The 13,280-nt window shown below is 35.1% G+C and overlaps 1 long non-coding RNA gene across 1 annotated transcript; it reads left to right on the forward strand.

Moving 5' to 3' along the window:
• The first annotated feature begins 8,956 nt into the window (after positions 1 to 8,956).
• On the forward strand, positions 8,957 to 12,882 carry LOC113688558 (uncharacterized). The gene is made up of 3 exons (XR_003447986.2): positions 8,957 to 9,667; positions 11,704 to 11,938; positions 12,600 to 12,882. It is a non-coding gene; the product is annotated as an uncharacterized lncRNA (long non-coding RNA).
• Positions 12,883 to 13,280: the final 398 nt, after the last annotated feature.

Below are 13,280 nucleotides of genomic sequence, written 5' to 3' on the forward strand. Positions count from 1 at the left end.
TCTTTAAAATCTAAGATTCAAAATGAAGGTTTAAAGTTCAAAGAGACGTTATATCCAACCGTGAATCTAAACTTAAAACGGACCAACAATCTCAAAGGAAGGTTGAAAGTGCTTAAAAGAGTCTTTTATTTGAAACCAGAAAATTTTCACTTTGGTGCGACACTACTTGGAAAAATCATATCTCGAGTTCCATAAGTCCAAAAATTAGAAACTTTATACCGTTGAAAAATAGGCTCAAAGCATTAAAACTCTCTAGAAGACACTTTTCTCAAACCCCAATTTGAAATCATTCAAATTTTATCTCAAAGTCACTGTTCCAGACAGGACAGAGCAAAACAGGATTGCAATTTCAGCAAAATTTGAAAATTCGGTAAAATTTGTAGAATTGGAATCAACCCTTGAAATTTATACCACACATAGAATTCCAAATCTTGTTTGAAATGCAACAAACGGAACTCAATTCGGACCTTTCTACACCAAGATAGAATTAGCTTTAAGATAGCTGAGTTTTGGAACCTATTTACGAAATTTCCAGTTCTGACGTATTTGACAGAGTTTTAAAATCTGGTCATAACTAGAGCTACACAAATCAAAATTTAGCTTGGTATGTGGTTTTGAAAATTACATTCAAAATTATATAAATTCATTTTGCAAGATAGAAGGAACTGTTTTAAAATCCGTTTTGCAAGATAGATGAAATTGTGCTACAAACTACAGCTATGCTTTTTTCTTAAATGAAAGTAGTGAGGAAAATCAGTCATTTTTTCGGGTTCACTACGGCTCAAAGGAATTGAATTAGGAGGTGCATTTTATACCGTTGGAAAGCCCTTGGAGTCTAGTTTCAGATGCTAGAACGGAACTTGATTTAAACTCTCAGAGAAAAAGTTATGACCCAAAACGTGAACACTGGTCGGGTCTCCTGATCAGAAAATTTTCAGATTTCTTCCTCACTTTAACCCTACTTTAACTCAACCAATTGTAAAGCTTTTTGGGAGATATTTAACACACATAAACACCAACATATATCAAGTATTATAGCACCAAAATAACAACAAAATTCAAAATTAACATGAGAGATTCAACTAGCCAAAAATTCAGACAGCAAGCCTGTTTCTTTCCTCTAGTTTTCTTTTCAACTTTCCAACCAAAACTAAGCCATATTTTCCCAAAAGAAGCATCAAACAAACAAGTAAACACATAAAATTCTCAAGGCCTCTACTTATAAAGTCATCTCAAGTCCTCTACCTAGTGTCAAGATTCTTGTGAGCCCATCAACAACCCAATGACTAACTAACTATAACCAACTAACTACTAGTAGTTGAGAGGAAAAAGGTGAGAGCTTGGAGGAATACTTTGCTTCCATGAATGAAGACCAACCACTAGTGTAAAAGCTCTCTAATCACCAAAGTTCCTTCCTTCTTCAGGGCTGCCTTCAAGCTTGAGTGAAGAACCAAGAAAATAAGCAAAGTTGGTGTGAGTTGTTGGAGCAAAATGGAAGACAAGCTAGCTGAAATTTTTTGTAAGAAATTGGGAAGGGTGGCCGCCCAAGGAGAGGAGAGGAAGAGAGGTTTCGTGTGGTAGTTGGTGAAGTGATGGAATGACAAGGAAGAAATCAAATAAAGGTGTTTTGGTACCAAAAGTCAACAAAGGAATAGGAGGCCATTAGTGCTCCTAATTGATCTTAATTAAACCCACTCACGTCTAATCCCTCAATTAATTTTTCTTAATATACTATCGATCATCCTTAATTCTCCAAAATTATTGCACTCTCGAATCGAACTTTGCCTCAAAAAACGTGTAATCACATTTCTCACTAAACGAGCTGCAAAAAAATTAAATTTGCTAACGAAACATTTTAAAATATAAAATAAGACATTGTTCCAAGCTAATGAATTTAAAATAAATGAAATAAATTAATCGCAATAAACAAATAAATGAATGATTAAATAAGCCAGTAACATAAAATAAAAGCAAGTAAAAAAAATAAAAAAAATTCGGGTCCTCATATCCTTCCCCCTTAAAAGAATTTCGTTCTCGAAATTCATATATTGATCTACAAATAATTCCGGATACTTCTTTCGGATCTTCTCTTTAACTTCTCAAGTTGCTTCTTCGATTCCATAATTTCTCCATAAGACCTTCACTAAAGGGATTTACTTGTGTTTTAACTCCTTCACTTTTCGATCTAAGAGCTTTACTGGTCTTTTCTCATATGACAAATTCTCATTAATTTCTATTTCTTTCAATCAAAACTCACATTTATTGAATTTAGCAAAAGGTTGGTGCTCTCTCCAGATTTTCAAAACTATCCTCAGGTGCCGTTCATCACAGGTCTAAAAAATTATCACAGGTCTAAAGGTGTAGGACAAAATTTAAATATACATATAAGCCGTAAAATCAATTAAAAGCAAAATAAATTTTCATATATTATAAAAGATCATATTAGTTACATCAAGTTATGATAAGTTTATCAAATCATTTCAAAAGAATGGGGAGACAAACAAATCATAGCAAAACGTGCTAAGTCGCAAATGTACAAAACAATAAAAGAATTTCATCCCCTACACAAAAGATTATAACCTCTAAAAGTGTCAGTCTAGACTAAGGTATAACCATAACCCCTATCTCCCAAGTGGAGTCAGATCCATCCCCTTTTGTAGAACTCTCATTATTTGGATATCTCTTACAGCCATTAGCATTAACCACTCCCTCCGGCACTTGGCTGCTTTGCAGCGGATCTAGCAGGCTGTTGAGTATTTCCTCCTTTCTTAGAAGCACTAGGGCAATTCAAAATCTGATACTTGACACTACCGCAAATCAGACATTTTCCTTGTTTTCTCTAGCACTCAGTTTTAATATAGTTAAATTTGCCACATTATCCACAAGTTACGTGAGGAGTCACGGCTTGACCAGTTTGGGAATTCCCTCTTTCCTGATCTCGCCCACTTTGATTTTCTTTTGGCGGGGTTCCCTTTAATAGAGTTCCTCCGGATTTTTCGAGCATCTTCACTCCTCCAGCCCCTCTTTCCACTTTAAGGGATTAGGTATACTGCTAGGATGATCCAGGGGTATTACTCGGATTACCCCTCTTCCTAACATGAAAAGTTGTGGATTGAGACTTAAAATTTTCTACTCTTTGTGCCTTATCCAAGGCATCCGTGAAAGTTGTGATCTAGGTAGCTGTTAGAAATTCTTGAATTTCTACATTTAACCCTTGAATAAACCTCCTTATCCTTTTGCGCTCCGTGATCGCTAACTCAGGGGTAAATTTGAAAAGTTTGGTGAACTGTTCCTCATACTCGGCTACACTTAGTAACCCTTGTTTCAACTTAATAAAGTCGTCCTCCCTCTTTTCTTGTATCATTGGCGGGAGGAACTTGACATTAAACTCCCTCTCAAAATTGACCCAAGTCTAGGGGATTTGTTCTCTTTCCTACTTTGTCCTCACAACATTCCACCACGAGCAGGTTACTCTCTCAAACTGAAAATGGCAAAATTCACTTGCCTTTCCTCGGTATAATCTAAAGTAGCAAAAATCTCTACCATCCTTTCAACCCAATTTTTCACTATCTCGGGATCAGACCCTTCATGAAACTTAGGTGGAGCGAACTTCAAGAAGTGCTCTAAAACTCTATCCTCACCCTCTCTTGGTTCCTAAGTTGGTTGATTGACTCAGGGCCTTGGCGCTCAACTAAACGCTCTAAGACATCCGTTATGTGGTTAAGGGCCGTAGCCACTTGGTCATTCCCTTTATTCCTAGGGTTTCGATTCGGCTTAGTCGCAGATCCCTCATCTCTCTCGGGAGTGTGGGGTTGGCAAAACCCATGCCCACACCTCCTTCCACATCCTAGCCAATCCATATAGCAAAATTCTAAACGTATAATGGAAAGAGAAAAAAAAAATAAGCGTAGAAATTTAAAAACATGTACAAATTGTAAGAATACTTTAAAATCAAACCATAGATATTTATATAGGCTAGAAGTCATGCTACATGTCAAGAGTGCATACAACGACTCAATAATATCAAATACAGGATATAGGCATCCAAGTACCTCAAAATACAAGAGTACATGCAACAAAGTACAAAAGGCCTCAAGGCGAGAATCACCCCTACTAAGACCTTAGCAAAAGTCAAAAGGTCGGGAGATCACTAATATAAGTGAACCGAGCTAGTAGACCCCAACTATTCTTGAAAAAACTACCAAAGTAGAAAACTACTAACTTAGTAATTGGCAGAGCCAAAAGTCTCGACTATTTCAATAGGTTCAATCTCGTCTTCAGAACTAGGGGTTGTGCTCTCTTGTCCCTCATCGAGTATTTTGCTATCAACCACTTGTTCAACCAAGGTCACATACTCAACCATCATTCCTTCTGTCCGGTCCCTTATTTCATGTACTATCCTAGCAAGTTGGCACTTAGCCTCCTGAAGCTACTCACGAAGAGCCTCTGCTCTATTTGGCTCTTCGAGTACTTTCGTCTCCAACTCATGAATCCTAGCGGTCTGTGCATCCACAGTCACCCTCAATTCTCGATTATCCTCCTGAGTTATCATATTCACATTAGATAATTGTTTCCAATCATCGACTACCGATAGTACCACATAGTTAGAGTATAAATAAGTCATCCAACAATTGCATGAAGGCCTAGCTCGACGAGCTAGATTTCACTGTTAAAGAGGGTTCCAAGCCTCTCTCGATAACAAATCACTGGAAGGCATCTCAAAGACGACTCATTTCTACCATTAAGATGACTCATTTCCACCATTTCCTCCCATGACTTATAATTACAATTAGAAACTTAGACAGATCCAAGTACACTTAATAAATTAGGTCCTAACGCTTTATACTGTCACATATACTTTTCACAAGATCAAGACTCCTAATTACCCAGGCTAATTCAAACCTAGGCTCTGATACCAATTGTGATGCCCCCACCTCTCCCTAGGGCAAACTCTAGGGTATCAGCGGAACGCCTTCCCTACTCTTGTCAGGACTCATTCACTCGTTCAAGTTCAATAAAGTATCACCATTAACCATCGACTTAATTAAGAAATATTTCGAATATATAAGCTCAAAACTTCCAAGGCTAGCAATTATAATTACAATCCACCAATCAATAATAACAAAATTTACACTTTAAGAGTCACCAAATTCATACAAAAGGTATACTAGCTTCCACCAGAAGTTGCTAGTCTAGAACCTCCAATCCACCTCCAAAACCTGTTACGGAAAACAAACTTAAAGGGATAAGTTAACGCTCAGTGAGGCCAAGAAAACAAGCAAGCACGTAGGACCAATTAATCGAATAACATGTTTGAAAGCATATTTAATATGAATTTTCATTTAAGTGTACAAGTAGGAAATAAACACACAAGGAAAGATATAAGAGCTCTCAGGAACTATTTTCACGTCTCGACCGCTTCAAACCATTTGGGGTTGACTCTCCGTCAACTCAAGTAACAATATGACCGTTGTGCTCCACTTCCTTTCTCCATCCAACATAACACGCTCTCAGATCCGGAACCAAACATGCATGAGGTGGCGATACTATTCGAATATGCCAAGCGAGATCTCAAAAGATCAAACTATAAAATTTTCCAAGGTTCACCGAACTTCTCGACCAAGCCCTTGTCGGCTCGAGTTGCAAGGTTAGCCAATGGATTGGGGTGTCCCCAGAAGTATAAGTGATCGATGAGACATCACTCCAATCGATTTAGAATTATTTATGGCTCTGACTTGATATGAGAAGCACCTCCCACCCGAATTGGGTGTGGTATATGCTTCCATTTAGAGAATCGATTATAGCACTGAGTCGGTATGAGAGGCACTTTTCACCTGAATAGGGTGTGGTACATGCTTCCGCTCAGAGAATCGATTATAGTACTGAGTCGGTATGAGAGGCACCTCCCATCCAAATAGGGTGTGGTACATGCTTCCACTCAGTGCTCACGAGTTAAACATATTCATGTATAAATGCAAGTCATATATATTCATTTAACAAGTATCATGTAATCAGAAGAGAGAGATGATGAGGGCGGTAAAGTACACTCTCGTCTTGGCAAGTTCATGTATCATATAGCACTTGTACAAATAGCAATTCAATCATAGTAATATTGAATATGCACTTAACACTCACCAAAAGTCACTACAAGAAAATTGGTCATCAGTGACAACTTTTCTCTGTGACGAAAAAAAGTTGTCACAAAAGGGGATCCTTTATTGACAACTTTCTAACTCGTCACAAACCTATAGTCGTCACTAGTAAATTCCCGCCAAGATTTAGCAAGAGCGCGGGAGTGTTTAGAACACACAATAGTGACGACATTAAGAACACCATCACTATTGCTTGGCCTAATTACGGACGACTTTTTGTTGTCGTCACTGATCACTAAAAAAAAAAGTTATTAGTGACAACATTTTGTAGTGATGACAATAAGTCGTCACAAAAGGAGATTCTTTAGTCGCGATACCTAAAGTTGTCACAATTGCATCAAAGTAACTAAATGTTTAGTGACGACCCGTTATTTTCGTCACAAACTACACTGCAAGAAATATGGTCATTAGTGACAACATTTTCTAGTGACGACAAAAGTTGTCACAAAACGTGGTTGTTTAGTGACGACAAGGAAAGTTGTCATAATTGCTTAAAGCAACTAAGTCTTCAGTGACGACCTTGAAAAACGTTGTCACTAAAATGATCTATATAGTGACAACTTCTAATATCGTCACTGTCACTCTACCGATTCGGATTTAGTGACAAGAATTAATCGTCACTGTTTAAAGTACTTATTTCTAAGTCACTTTCATTAATTCTACTGTGCCACCCTAACTTTTGCGATTTAGCCCTAAATGTTGTAAAAAATTCCATTAATTTCATTATGATACCTTAACTTTTACAATTTAGCCCCATATGTAGTACACCGATTTCTTTAATTCTATTATTACTCCCTAACTTTTGTAATTTAGCCCCATATGTAATTCACCAATTTCATTAATTCTACTATGGCACTCTAACTTTTGCAATTTAACCCCCATATGTAATACACCAATTTTATTATTTCTATTATGGCACCCTAGCTTTTACAATTTAGCCCCTATTTTTTTATTAGGAAATTGCGAATGGTATCTTGATAAACTATGCATAAATATTTTATAATTTTCTCAAACTTAAGTAATAATTTGTTATAAACTCTAAAGATATATCTTTCATTATAATAGTTATAAGGCAGGCAGGTCTTTTTATCAATGGAATAAGAAATTTATGCCAGATTTATCCTTTGTACTACATGCCAAGTAGTATTAGCAAAGGAATAACAAAGTACTACAAAGTAATTAACAAAATAGCCTTCAGGGAGTGTAGTTTATGGGCAAATGAGCATTATCTATTCAAAGTACCAACTTTTTATGGGCATTTTACTCTCAAACATATAATTTATGATAAATTTATAAATGTTTGTAAGTAAAATTCAAAAAGTGTTACACTGATTTCTTACAAAACGAAAACTGGCAGGTTATCTTTTCAACATAAATTAAATTTTTTTAAAAAAAGAAATGTCCCATAAAGTACCAACTCTTTGTGGGTTTCTTCCATTACATGAACAAATATTCTGCTCTTTATGGGCATTTCACTCTAAATCATTTAATTTATGTTAAATACATAAATGTTTGTAAGTAAAATTCAAAAAGTGTTGCACTAATATTTTTATGAAAGGGAAACTGGTAGGTTTTGTATTTAACATAAATTAAATATGTGAAAGCAAAAAAAAAAAAGAAATTACCCATAAATCTATGTCTTGCAAATCTATACTAGTAAAATAGTTTCAAACAAAATTAAACATTAAAATAAACTGTAATTTATACACATTAAAATATCTGTAATTTATACACATTTTGCAACTACTACTTTGTGTTTTCTCTGTAATGAATTTTTTAACTATTGAGAACTTAAGTTTTGTCTTGCAAATCTATACTAGTACAATAGTTTTAAACAAAATTAAACATTAAAATAAATGTTTGAAAAAGAACAAAAGTACATTTATCACTTGCAGTAATGTAACAAAATTTTCTCAACCATTATCAATATTTTCACAAAAGTATTAAAAACTAGCAATTGACAATATTAAAAACTAGCAATTTAATTAGTGACGACTTTTCTTGTCATTATAATCTTGAATAAATTAGTGATAACATTATGTCATCACTAAATTTTCTTTGATTTTGACTTAACAATAATGTCTTATTAATAGCATTTGATTGTTTTTAATGAAAGTCTGTTATAACCATAGAATTTGACTTTCGTTATTTTCAATTAATGATGTACTTTAGTGCTGCAATTATAAAAAATTGCAGGGCTAAAATATTTGCAAATTATAAAAGTATATTTTCACTTATATGTAATTAACAAATTTTGCCACCTATATTGATGAAAATTTGTGTTTTTGTACTAAAAAATAAAGAATAATACTATAGCAATAAAATCTATGCTTCAAACCAAATTAAAAATAAAAAAAAACATGATGATTGGTCTCAAATGTTGGGAAATGATTATTTTTATTGAAACTATGTTATAACCATATAATTTGAGTTTAATTATTTTCAATTACATTGTAGACACCAAATTTTTGATTTTTTAACTTTATTTGTTTAATTAATTTAATAGGTTTATTTGTTTCAATTCTAGGGTTTTTTTATTTTTTATTTTATTTTCTTTTATTTTTGTTCTGGTTTATTTTATTTTTTGTCTTCATATTAAATTTCAGAAAACAAAGAAAAAAAGGAAAAAAAGAGAAAAGAAAAAAAAAGAGTGAAAGTGACAAGTGGGGAGACATGCATTGGACAAGTGTCTCTTTTATGTTAGGGACACTTGGTAAGTTTAAGGAATTTTTGGGGGAAAAAAATGAAAAAAAGAAAAAGGAAAAGATGGAGTTTTTAGGGCCAAAGGAGAAAGAGAGCAAGGAGAGGCTTCGGACACAAAAAAAAAAGGGGGAAAGAAAGCTAAGCAAAGGGAGCAGAGGGAGAAAAACAGAGAGGGGCGGCTAGGTTTTGGGCATGAAAGCTTCGGCGAACTGGGAAAGAAAGAAAAAAGAAGAAGAGCGCGAGGGATAAAAAGGAAAAGCAGAGGGAAAAGAGGAACCAGGCGGCGGGCTGAGCAAAAAATGGAGGAAACAAGCAACGAAAAAAACACACAAAAGGGAAATGGGGGTTTCAGCTTCAATCATCCGATAAAAATTTTTTCAATCACCACTGCCAAATTTCCCACCACCTCAACCGACTGCCGGCTGCCACCACTCTCTTTCCACCCTCCGTCCTCAAATTCCCCCCAATTTCCCCAAACGAATCCTCCACAAAAACCCCTCATTTCCCATTCTGCTCCTCCCCACTTCTAATACAAGCCTTTTCTGCCAACGCCTCCACCACAGCCCTTCCCCTTTACCGCCGTCTCTGTCCGCGCCAAGCCCAAAAAAAAAACTCATCCTCAGCAACCTTTCTGTTCTCGGTGAAAAGGGCAAGAACAGCTACGACGTCGAGACTCTCATCAAATTCTTGTCCACCTGCTCCTCTTCCGTGGATGGCTTGAGCAGCAACAGCAGCGGAGATTTCCAACTCACCGAGCCGTCACCACCCATCGGATATCCATTGCCGCCTGCGAATTTCACCAAGAAAGCCTTGTAAGTCGTCTTCCCTCTTTGAACTTCAGTTCCCATTCAAGCACAAACGTCTGAGCTCCCAAAGCATGTTTTCTGTGTCTCTGTTAGTACAATTTTCTTGTTGATTGTTTATGGTTTTAGAATATACAGGCTCTAGGTGTCGATTGGACTGATTTATCTCGTGTTTATAACAAATTTTGGGCTAGTCATAACCTCAATTGAGCACAATATGCTGAAGTTTTTCACGCCCATTTAGTGTTTGATAAAATGCCCGAACGGAAATCTTGAACCAAAAGAGGAGATTTTATGTTTTTTTAATTTGAGAGAGACTCTGGCCAGTCCAAAGCATATATTTTTCCAAATATGGAATCAATGTCCCCTTGTGTCGAGAAATTTGATTTTATTTGACAAAACAATTGGGAAAATAGTTTTTTTTCTCTAGCTATTTATCAAGAAAGAGCATAACATACTATTCACTGATTTTGAGTTTTCAACATCATTCGTATGTTAATATGAAGCTTCATATATAAGGTAAATATGCAAATCCACCGCTGGAGAGAATTCAACATGCTACTTTTCGGTTTTCTTGGTCAATCTTGTTTTCTTTCCGTGAATGAGAGTATATAGCCATGAGAAGTGAAACATAAGATGTTCCCAATGTTGCCTCCAAAGAGGTGATCTATGCGGATGACTAACCACCTTTCTTTAAAAGTTCATTTTCATCCTTTGAAATGTAATTTGTCATTTGAAGTATCTAAAAGTTACCCAATAAAGCCATATATTTGAAATTGTCTCTGAAGCACTATTCAGTAGGCCTATTTGTGAGCAACTGTTGAGTGTTTCCTAAAACATGCCAAAATTGGCTCTTCAACTATTTTGTACTTGTGTAGGTGATGCTGTTCAGTTGACAATTCTAAGATCTTTTCCTTTTGCTGCTTTTTCTTTTTCTTCATATTTTCAACCTTGTGACATCTTTTGATTGTTCTTTTGTGAAACTGGAATCTGGTCTTGATTGTGTTACCTCACCTGAGGGCATATATTTGACCGTTTCACAAAACTTGCCAAAATTGCCCCTTAAATTGTTTTGAACTTGGGGCTGCTGTTCAGTTGACAATACTAAGATATACTCCACTTTGGCTCCTTTTTGCTTTTCTAATTTTAAATTTAAATTTTTTCCTTTTCAACTTTTTTCATATCACTTGCATTCTGGTCTTGCTGTGTTACCTGGGAAAATTAACTTTGGTCTCTTGAATACTTTCAACCTTTTCAAATTAACTCTGGTCTTGCCTAATTCAAATTCATAGTGAAGCTGATGATGATGAATGTAACATCTCTAAGTAAGTAACCCAGGTAATTTATGCACAGAAACACTAAACTTGATAATACAACGTATAAATTTAATACAGCACAGTTAGATTTGTTCATTAACTTCTTCGGATTAACGGAATTTGCATTTTATATGAATGGAATGGTATCACCACCTGTAACCAAATTAACTGAAGTTGTTTACTGAGTTTAAAAGGTTAAATACATTGTGAGCTGCAGCCTTTTTACCTTGAGCTTCTCTTAGTACAATTGGAAATCTAGTGTTGATGTATTCTTGTAACACAATAAATGTGTTACCAAACACCTGATTGAGCGGAATCAGATAACTATTGCGTGTTTGTCGGTATATTTGCTCCACTCAGTAAATGATGCCGGTAAAGGAAGTTGGCTACAGCTGTTATGATCATTAAAGCCTTCCATTTTCTAAAGGACAGAGCTATAAATTGACCACAGACCGGCATAGACAATATCTCAGTCTCTCTTTCTCTTTCAGTGTCTATATTTTTTATTATGAACATTTATATTTAAAGCCTGGTTCGTCATCATAATCCCTTCAGTAAGTAATTGAACCTCAATAAGATTTTAAGGTCACCAGACATATTTTTAAAGTAAAACTTGTTCTTTAGCTTCCCAAATGCAGCAGAAAAAGAAGACAAATTTGACATGTTACAGCCATGGTTTTCCTTTAATGGTGGGTTTTATTTTTTAATTGAGTTATGTATTTTTTGCAGGAAATCTGCCTAGGAAATATTCAACCTTTGAATGGTTCAATTGGTTCATCCAGGAATTTTCAGCTGTTCGATCTGGTCGAATGCAAACTCAGAGAAGACTAAAAGTCTATGAAACTTGGTGAAAGCCAGCGAAGAAATTGACTAGAAACCAGTCTAGTTTGGCCGAGGTTTTCTATTGGTGCCCTCGATTATATTTGTTCTCTTTTGATGGAGTCCTTGATTTATCAATAGAGAGGTAAAAATCTGATTGTTCATCTGCAATAGTATATTATTTCCAAGTACAAGCGACAGACCATGCATGGATAGCAATCTTCTTTTTGCCTATGTAGTGACTTGAAAGAAATGAATATAATGCAAAGGGGGCGTTTGTGAACTTTGATTGGTTTCACCTGTTTAGATGGTCTTCACTTTCACATTGTGAGGCAAATAGCTCATTCTCTTTGCACAGTTTAATCCTACAGAGGCATCGTTTCCTTCATGATTTATGAAGCATAAACTCCTAAAAGCAAAGAGGGCTAGTACCTCCTGTATTCACACCTCGTACAATAAGTTGCTTTCTGTGTTTTAATATATAAACAACCAAAAGCATAAAGATTAAACAATAATTACTGTGGGAGTCCAATTTAATTGTTCAATAAGTTGAGCTATTTAAAGAAGAAGAAAGAAAATAAAAAAAAAACTGTTTTAGAGAGCTCTTTAGTTGAGCTTATGCAGTGTTGTATTTGTATAGATTGGACTGTGATTTCTAACTTCTTGCTGGTGTTGTAATATGTGGGTCCAAATTATATGAGGTTCTTAATGAATTGTAATTTTTGTCTTAATAATCTAAGTCTCATTACTTGTTCTTTATTATTGTACTCCTCCCCTTACCTACTTCTTTTACTCTTTTATGACAGATAAATGCTATTCATACTAGCTTTTGGAAGATATCTATGGTTATGGTTGAAGAATGTTGAAGACAAAATTGCCTTTTGCTCATGGAGTGGTTCATTTAGATGTTCTTCAATTTCTTAAACTGTGATTGCTTTTGTAAATGTACAAGTGATATTTTGGACAAATGTTATTTTTGTAGGCATTAGTTGGGTAATGTACACTTGAATTTGGCATTTGAGAATGCTATATTATTACCATGTAATCTAATGCAAATACTTTTGGTTATCAATCGTTCATGTTTATTTGTATGGTTTGTTTAAAATCAATGATTTAGCAATGATTACAGGCCAAATTATGACTATTAAGCTATTGAGAAATTATCTAATGACAAAAAAAAGTTGTCATAAAATAGAAAATAAAAACTCCTTGTCACAACAGAGACTGTCACTAAATCTACGCTAAATTTGTGATGACAATTGTTGTCAGTAAAATAGTTATATACAATGGCTTTCGGTGCTTTTTAGTGACGACCTTAAGTAGAGCATTTTTGACAAAAGGTCAATTCGTCAATAAAACACTTCCGAATTGTTGTCACTAATGACTACTATTTAGTGATGACATTTCAGGTCGTCACTAAATAGTTGTCATTAGTGACGACAATCTGGAAGTGTTTTATTGACGACTTGATCTTTTGTCAAAAATGC

Source organism: Coffea arabica, chromosome 5e (genome assembly GCF_036785885.1).
Source record: "Coffea arabica cultivar ET-39 chromosome 5e, Coffea Arabica ET-39 HiFi, whole genome shotgun sequence".
Classification (NCBI taxonomy): domain Eukaryota; kingdom Viridiplantae; phylum Streptophyta; class Magnoliopsida; order Gentianales; family Rubiaceae; genus Coffea; species Coffea arabica.